The sequence below is a fragment of the Procambarus clarkii genome, chromosome 77 (genome assembly GCF_040958095.1).
Source record: "Procambarus clarkii isolate CNS0578487 chromosome 77, FALCON_Pclarkii_2.0, whole genome shotgun sequence".
Taxonomy (NCBI): domain Eukaryota; kingdom Metazoa; phylum Arthropoda; class Malacostraca; order Decapoda; family Cambaridae; genus Procambarus; species Procambarus clarkii.
The window spans coordinates 15,709,408-15,717,832 of NC_091226.1; positions in this window are offsets into that span (position 1 = coordinate 15,709,408).

Below are 8,425 nucleotides of genomic sequence, written 5' to 3' on the forward strand. Positions count from 1 at the left end.
ACAGTTGAGAGGCGGGACCAAAGAGCCAAAGCTCAACCCCCGCAAGCACAATTAGGTGAGTACACACACACACACACACACACACACACACACACACACACACACACACACACACACACACACACACACACACACACACACACACACTGACTCCATACACAGTTTCAAATGTAGATATGAAAGAGCCGAGTAGGCTCAGGAACCTGTACACCAGTTGATTGACAGTTGAGAGGCGGGACCAAAGAGCCAAAGCTCAACCCCCGCAAGCACAATTAGGTGAGTACACACACACACACACACACACACACACACACACACACACACACACACACGGAGAGGAAGGGATGCTTGGCCCTCATCTCCCTGTGGGATGCTGGGGGATAAATGAGATTGATGGACGGAGCCTAGCCACTGAGCGACACTACATCAGTCAAAACTTTATTCTCTTGTGTGTCATTAAGTGACCTGCCTGCGGCCCGCTGCAAGCAACAGTCTGTTGGATCGAGTCACATATCACGTCATAGGCCGGGATTAGGGAGTTAAAAAACTCCCAGAATCCTCTCCAGGTAAACTCCTGGTATACTATAGGCATATATTCCGGGTATTCTCAAGGTATACTTCAGGTATACTCATCTTGAGGTATTTAAGGAACTGTTATGTTATTTTTTTTTCTTGTTGGTTTTTTTATTAATTTTTTTATACGATATTTCTCTAAATACCCACCGTGTTCGTGTTAAGCTTTGTCTGTCTGTCTGTCTGTCTGTCTGTCTGTCTGTCTGTCTGTCTGTCTCTGTCTCTGTCTCTCTCTGTTTCTGTCTCTCTGTCTCTGTCTCTCTCTCTGTCTCTCTCTCTCCCTCTCTCTGTCTCTCTGTCTCTCTCTCTCTCTCTCTCTCTCTCTCTCTCTCTCTCTCTCTCTCTCTCTCTCTCTCTCTCTCTCTCTCTCTCTCTCTCTCTCTCTCTCTCTCTCTCTCTCTCTCTGTCTCTCTCTCTCTCTGTCTCTCTCTCTCTCTGTCTCTCTCTCTCTCTGTCTCTCTCTCTCTCTGTCTCTCTCTCTCTCTGTCTCTCTCTCTCTCTCTCTGTCTGTCTGTCTGTCTGTCTGTCTGTCTGTCTGTCTGTCTGTCTGTCTGTCTGTCTGTCTCTCTCTCTCTCTCTCTCTCTCTCTCTCTCTCTCTCTCTCTCTCTCTCTCTCTCTCTCTCTCTCTCTCTCTCTCTCTCTCTCTCTTTGGTTCTCTTTCCTTCCCCCTCTCTCTGTTTCTCTCCTCTGTCTCTCTCTCTCTTTTTCTCCCCCCCCCTTCTATCTCTCCCCTCTCTCCCCCCTCTCTCCCCCCTCTCTCTACCAATATACCAGTAACACAATCCCTATATTGTAGGTTCAGGGACCAACAATTATTCTCAGTCCCCGGCACAGGTCTCCTCAATTTTACCACTGTTCTCCACCACTGATTTACAACCACCTCTATGTTCCTTGATTATTGTCATCACAGAGGATGCGGCTCCCCCCCAAAAAAAATGCCTATAACTATTGTCTAACTTCAAGATAGGTTAATTATTGTAAGTATATTTTGCATATTAAACTTTATTGCCTTGAGGGTATAAAAAGGTTCATATTTTTGCCCAGTAAGACTCACGTGTCTTAATGACTAGGGTTGGTGGCCCTATAAACTACTCCGGCTATTTAAGAGAGTATATAATTACCTGTACGTGTTTGGCATATCAAATTTGCATAATAAGGGATATTATGCCCAAAAATAAATTGGTAACAGTGTATTATTTATTTTTTTATTTTTTGGGGGGCTTAGAGATTCAATTTCGGTGGAAAAAACTGGTGGTGTGAGCTGCTGTATTTTTTTGGGGTGTGTAGAGTATACAGGCTGTTGGATTTGTGTAGTTTGGGTGCGTATATGTATGGGGATTTGTGTGTGTGTGTGTGGTTATACCTAGTATTCATCTAGTGCTTGCGGGGGGTTGAGCTCTGCTCTTTCGGCCCGCCTCTCAATTGTCAATCGGTCAACTGTTACTAACTACTATCTAACTTATTCTTTTTACACACACACACACACACACACACACACACACACACACACACACACACACACACACACACACACACACACACACACACACACACACACACACACACAGGAAGAAGCTCGTAACAGCTATCTAACTCCCCGGTACCTATTTACTGCTAGGTAACAGGGGCATCAGGGTTAAGTTAAAGAAACTCTGCCCATCTGTTTCTGCCGGCGCCGGGAATCGAACCCCCGGTGCACAGGACTACGTATCCAGCGTGCTATCCACTCGGCCACCAGCGCCCTGATGGTGTGTGTGTGTGTGCGCGCGCGTGTGTGTGTGTGTGTGTGTGTGTGTGTGTGTGTGTGTGTGTGTGTGTGTGTGTGTGTGTCTTGAGGGAGGCGATCCACTCAAGGGAATCGATTGAGAGCGCCTCCGTAATTTGTGCTATTATCTACCCTCTATCCATGGATAGGTTATAAGGCCCAGACCCGTCTAACCGCATGGGCCCGATGGACACTTGCCCGGGGGCCCCTATCAGCATAGGGGCTCTCCATGACCATAGGGGCCCCCACGACCATAGGGACCCCCACCAGCATAGTAGCCCCCACCAGCATAGTGGCCCCCACCAGCATAGTGGCCCCCACCAGCATAGTGGCCCCCACTACCATAGTGGCCCCCACTACCATAGTGGCCCCCACCAGCATAGTGGCCCCCACCAGCATAGTGGCCCCCACCAGCATAGTGGCCCCCACCAGCATAGTAGCCCCCACCAGCATAGTGGCCCCCACGAGCATAGGGACCCCCACCAGCATAGTGGCCCCCACTACCATAGTGGCCCCCACCAGCATAGTGGCCCCCACCAGCATAGTGGCCCCCACCAGCATAGTGGCCCCCACTACCATAGTGGCCCCCACCAGCATAGTGGCCCCCACCAGCATAGTGGCCCCCACGAGCATAGGGACTCCCACCAGCATAGTGGCCCCCACGAGCATAGTGGCCCCCACCAGCATAGTGGCCCCCACCAGCATAGTAGCCCCCACCAGCATAGTAGCCCCCACCAGCATAGTGGCCCCCACCAACATAGTAGCCCCCACCAGCATAGTGGCCCCCACCAGCATAGTAGCCCCCACCAGCATAGTAGCCCCCACCAGCATAGTGGCCCCCACCAGCATAGTAGCCCCCACCAGCATAGTAGCCCCCACCAGCATAGTAGCCCCCACCAGCATAGTAGCCCCCACCAGCATAGTGGCCCCCACCAGCATAGTAGCCCCCACCAGCATAGTGGCCCCCACCAGCATAGTAGCCCCCACCAGCATAGTAGCCCCCACCAGCATAGTGGCCCCCACCAGCATAGTAGCCCCCACCAGCATAGTAGCCCCCACCAGCATAGTGGCCCCCACCAGCATAGTGGCCCCCACCAGCATAGTGGCCCCCACCAACATAGTGGCCCCCACCAGCATAGTGGCCCCCACCAGCATAGTGGCCCCCACCAACATAGTGGCCCCCACCAGCATAGTGGCCCCCACCAACATAGTGGCCCCCACCAGCATAGTGGCCCCCACCAGCATAGTGGCCCCCACCAACATAGTGGCCCCCACCAGCATAGTAGCCCCCACCAACATAGTGGCCCCCACCAGCATAGTGGCCCCCACCAGCATAGTAGCCCCCACCAACATAGTAGCCCCCACCAACATAGTGGCCCCCACCAACATAGTGGCCCCCACCAACATAGTGGCCCCCACCAGCATAGTGGCCCCCACCAGCATAGTAGCCCCCACCAACATAGTAGCCCCCACCAACATAGTGGCCCCCACCAACATAGTGGCCCCCACCAACATAGGTATAATAGAGCTGCTGAAGAGAAAATAGAATTGCTTGAATTTGCAGGCGATGAGTCACAATAACGTGGCTGAAGTATGTTGACCAGACCACACACTAGAAATTGAAGGGATGACGACGTTTCGGTCCGTCCTGGACCATTCTCAAGTCGATTGAGAATGGAAACGTCGTCATCCCTTCAATTTCTAGTGTGTGGTCTGGTCAACATGCTTGAATTTGACCCTCTCTGGGAAGAACATCTCAAAATGTATGTAAATCCTTGAAATTTTGATCATATTTATCTGCAAATATTTGTGAGGAAATGAATTAATGGGACAACAGGTTCTTTGTACTATCCTTGAAGAAGTAAAAATTTCAAAGTATTCTTCAATAAGGTTACAGTCTCCGTGGTGTAGTGGTAAGACACTCGCCTGGCGTTCCGCGAGCGCTATGTCATGGGTTCGTATCCTGGCCGGGGAGGATTTACTGGGCGCAAATCCTTAACTGTAGCCTCTGTTTAACTCAACAGTAAAATGTGTACTTGGTTGTAACAACGATTCTTCGCGGCGGGGATCGTATTCCAGGGACCTGCCCGAAACGCTACGCGTACTAGTGGCTCTACAAGAATGTAACAACTCTTGTATATATCTCAAAAAAAAAAAAAAATAACTGTAGATGCCACTCAAGCCGTCTCTCACACACAGATCAACTGACATATACTGTCCTATACATTAAAGAATGTGAGCCATTTTCTGAACATTTCTCACATTAAGAAATGTGAACATTTCTTAATGTTCCTCCCCATCTTTTCTCATGGAGCAAATGATCTAACAGTCACTCTCGTGGATTTTCTTAATGAGAACAACATTCCACTATCACACTGCCGTGGTCAGTCTAATAATGCCTCAAATATGTCTGAACGATATACTGGATTGCAAGAACGGATTCATCAACTCGATGAGTTTGCCATGTATGTTCCCCTGTGCTGGACACAGCCTTAACTTGGGAGTAAATGCAGCAGAGTGGTGGCTACAGTCAAATTCTTTAACTTTATCCAGCATCTGTATTCATCTTTTGCTGGTTCTAATCAACGCTGGAATGTATTGACATCATACAGGCGATGAGTCACAATAACGTGGTTAAAGTATGTTGACCATACTTCGAGCCGGTCGGCCGAGCGGACAGCACGCTGGACTTGTGATCCTGTGGTCCCGGGTTTGATCCCGGGCGCCGGCGAGAAACAATGGGCAGAGGTTCTTTCACCCTATGTCCCTGTTACCTAGCAGTAAAATAGGGACCTGGGTGTTAGTCAGCTGTCACGGGCTGCTTCCTGGGGGTGGAGGCTTGGTCGAGGACTGAGCAGCGGGGACACTAAAGCCCCGAAATCATCTCATGATAACCTCAAGATAACCTGACCAGACCACACTCTAGAGGGTGAAGGGACGACGACGTTTCGGTCCGTCCTGGACCATTCTCAAGTCAATATTGTCATCATCTTTAGGAAAATGTTTAGTGGTCAAGCGTCTGTCTGTCACACAATGGTCAGTATATTTTAATGCTGTCATGCTCTGTAAGGGGGTTTCGAAAAAAGTAAACATGCACTGGATTAAGAAATCTACAAGGGCCGTGACGAAGATTCCAAGCTAAGTCTGTGAGCATCCCAGACGCTGCCTTAATCGACGATGCTCTCAGACGTAGGTTCGAATCCTCGTCACGGCCCTTGTGGATTTGTTCAATTATCACGTTATTGTTATTTCTGTGTGTAATGCACTGGATTCTCTATCAGCTGACAATGAACAACAGTCTCCGTGGTGTAGTGGTAAGACACTCGCCTGGCGTTCCGCGAGCGCTATGTCATGGGTTCGTATCCTGGCCGGGGAGGATTTACTGGGCACAAATCCTTAACTGTAGCCTCTGTTTAACGCAACAGTAAAATGTGTACTTGGTTGTAACAACGATTCTTCGCGGCAGGGGATCGTATTCCAGGGACCATAGGATTAAGGACTTGCCCGAAACGCTACGCGTACTAGTGGCTGTACAAGAATGTAACAACTCTTGTATATATCTCAAAAAAAAAAAAAAAAAAAGTGAATACAAGGCGAGAGGCAGAAGGATGGAGGAAAAAATGGAGAAACTGGAAATAGTCTTCCTCACAATTCTTAGGAATGACATGCTAAAAAGAATGAACAAAGCAAACAAGGTCCTGCTATCAAAAGATGTCAACATCCTTGTTGCCACGAATCATCTCGAGTCTATGAAATCATATCTTCAGGATACTAGAGACAAATTTAATGGATGTGAATTCAAAGCCTCTTATCTGTGTCCCGATGCAGATTACAGTGATTGGAAAAAAACAGGAATGACAAGGAAGAGTGAGTCTTAGTAGAATATGATGGATCAGAAGAACTTCTCGTTAATACCAAAAAGTTCAAGGTGGGAACTTTTCTCCTTATTCTGAACACACTGATCTTTTGAACTTTACAAAACGTGCAGATACTTATTCACAGAGTGGAAATCCGTTTTCTTTTTTCAGTGATTCTAAAACCATTGAAATTGAAATAAGTTTATTGAGGTAAAATACACACAAAGGGATGAGGTAGCTCAAGCTATTCTCACCCCGTTCAGTAAACCATTGCTTCTGATTCACTAAATTCAGTGTGAACATTTGCTTAAAATGTATCACAAAGACCTAAATTATGATGACTTTTTAAATGAATGTGAGCATCTCAAGCACCACATGACTCTTGATGAAAATTGTGAGACTCTCCCTGTACAGAAAATAATTTCAGACAATTTGAAATTTTTATTCCCGAATGTTGAAATTCCACTCTAGAGTGTTCATGTGCATGATGATGAACAACTGTACAGGAGAATGGTGTCTTTCAAGACTGAAACGCATAAAAAATCAGTTTTGTAGCACAATGGGGCAGTTTGAACTGGCTTTCACTCATGTGCATGGAAAAAATAACTTACTGAAGCCTATTGAATTCAAACAAATAACAAACATTTCTCCGAAACGAAATGGCGCAAACGCCTATTATAATAAGAAATTCGTAGTAATATCATTCTGTGCCATTTAATTTGTATAGCTTATTGAGTATTATTATTTTTTTCAAACCTTGAGTATTGTTCAAATGTTTATCACGTTGATTAGTTGCTGCTCTATAGCATTTTTTAATGTTTTAACATTAAAAAAAACAGTGTTATTGAAGTGCCAATAAATAAATATATGTTCAATATTATCGACCATATTTTATTCCTGTGAATGGTTGATGTAGGGGCCCCAGTATACTGGTGTGCCCAGGGGCCCATAATGCTGTTAAGATGGCCCCTGTTAAGGTTACTTTAGGTTAGGTTTCATTGTGGTACTATTATTGACGATATGTGAAAAATGGAATTCGAAAAGTATTTTAGTGTGCCCGCAAATTCAGGCCACGGTATCCGTAGACCAGAAGACGGTCTCCGTAGACTAGGAGGAGAGGGTATAGTGGCTTCCCTGTGGCGGAGACAGCTGCTATTTTATCTCCTGCTTTCGCTCCGACAACATATAATTCTTTCCCATCGACCACAGTAATTTCTCTCTCTCTCTCTCTCTCTCTCTCTCTCTCTCTCTCTCTCTCTCTCTCTCTCTCTCTCTCTGTCTCTCTCTGTCTCTCTCTGTCTCTCTCTGTCTCTCTCTCTCTCTCTCTCTCTCTCTCTCTCTCTCTCTCTCTCTCTCTCTCTCTCTCTCTCTCTCTCTCTCTCTCTGTCTCTCTCTGTCTCTCTCTGTCTCTCTCTGTCTCTCTCTGTCTCTCTCTGTCTCTCTCTCTCTCTCTCTCTCTCTCTCTCTCTCTCTCTCTCTCTCTCTCTCTCTCTCTCTCTCTCTGTCTCTCTCTGTCTCTCTCTCTCTCTCTCTCTCTCTCTCTCTCTCTCTCTCTCTCTCTCTCTCTCTCTCTCTCTCTCTCTCTCTCTCACACACACACACACACACACACACACACACACACACACACACACACACACACACACACACACACATATTGAAGGCTTTGGCATATGCAAGATTCCGTTTTCTAATAAACGATCCTGGGTGATTCTAAGGGTCATTTGGGGATGATTTCATGGCCGCAAGAGGACGATTTTGCGAAAAGAAAATAGCCGCAGTTGACCCTTACGGTGACACGCCTCTGATGAAGCCACACCTGCGGTGATCACCGAAGGATTTGGGTCATCAAATCTGTGTTTTGCTGAGGATTTTACGGTCTTTTGATGAAGATGTTGACGCCGCTGTGTGCTTCTGGCGTTATTAAGTTAGTCTCCCCCTAATTTCGCTCTATTCGTCACTTTCTTTATTAATAACACGGTTGTTATGCAAGTTTTGACTGGGGTTAGTTATATTTTGTAATATGGTTCATTCATTATGTACAGTTGAAGAGGCTTATATTAGATGATGAAAGTGAAAATCAAATTTCGTTTTGAAAAGCAAGTTACAGTCTTGATAACGCAATTATAGCCCCAATTCTTTGCCAGGTAAGTCCGCTACGGGCTCACTATAGCCCGTGCTACTTGGGAATTATATTCCCAGTAGCTAAATCTTAAACTCTAAGTAGTC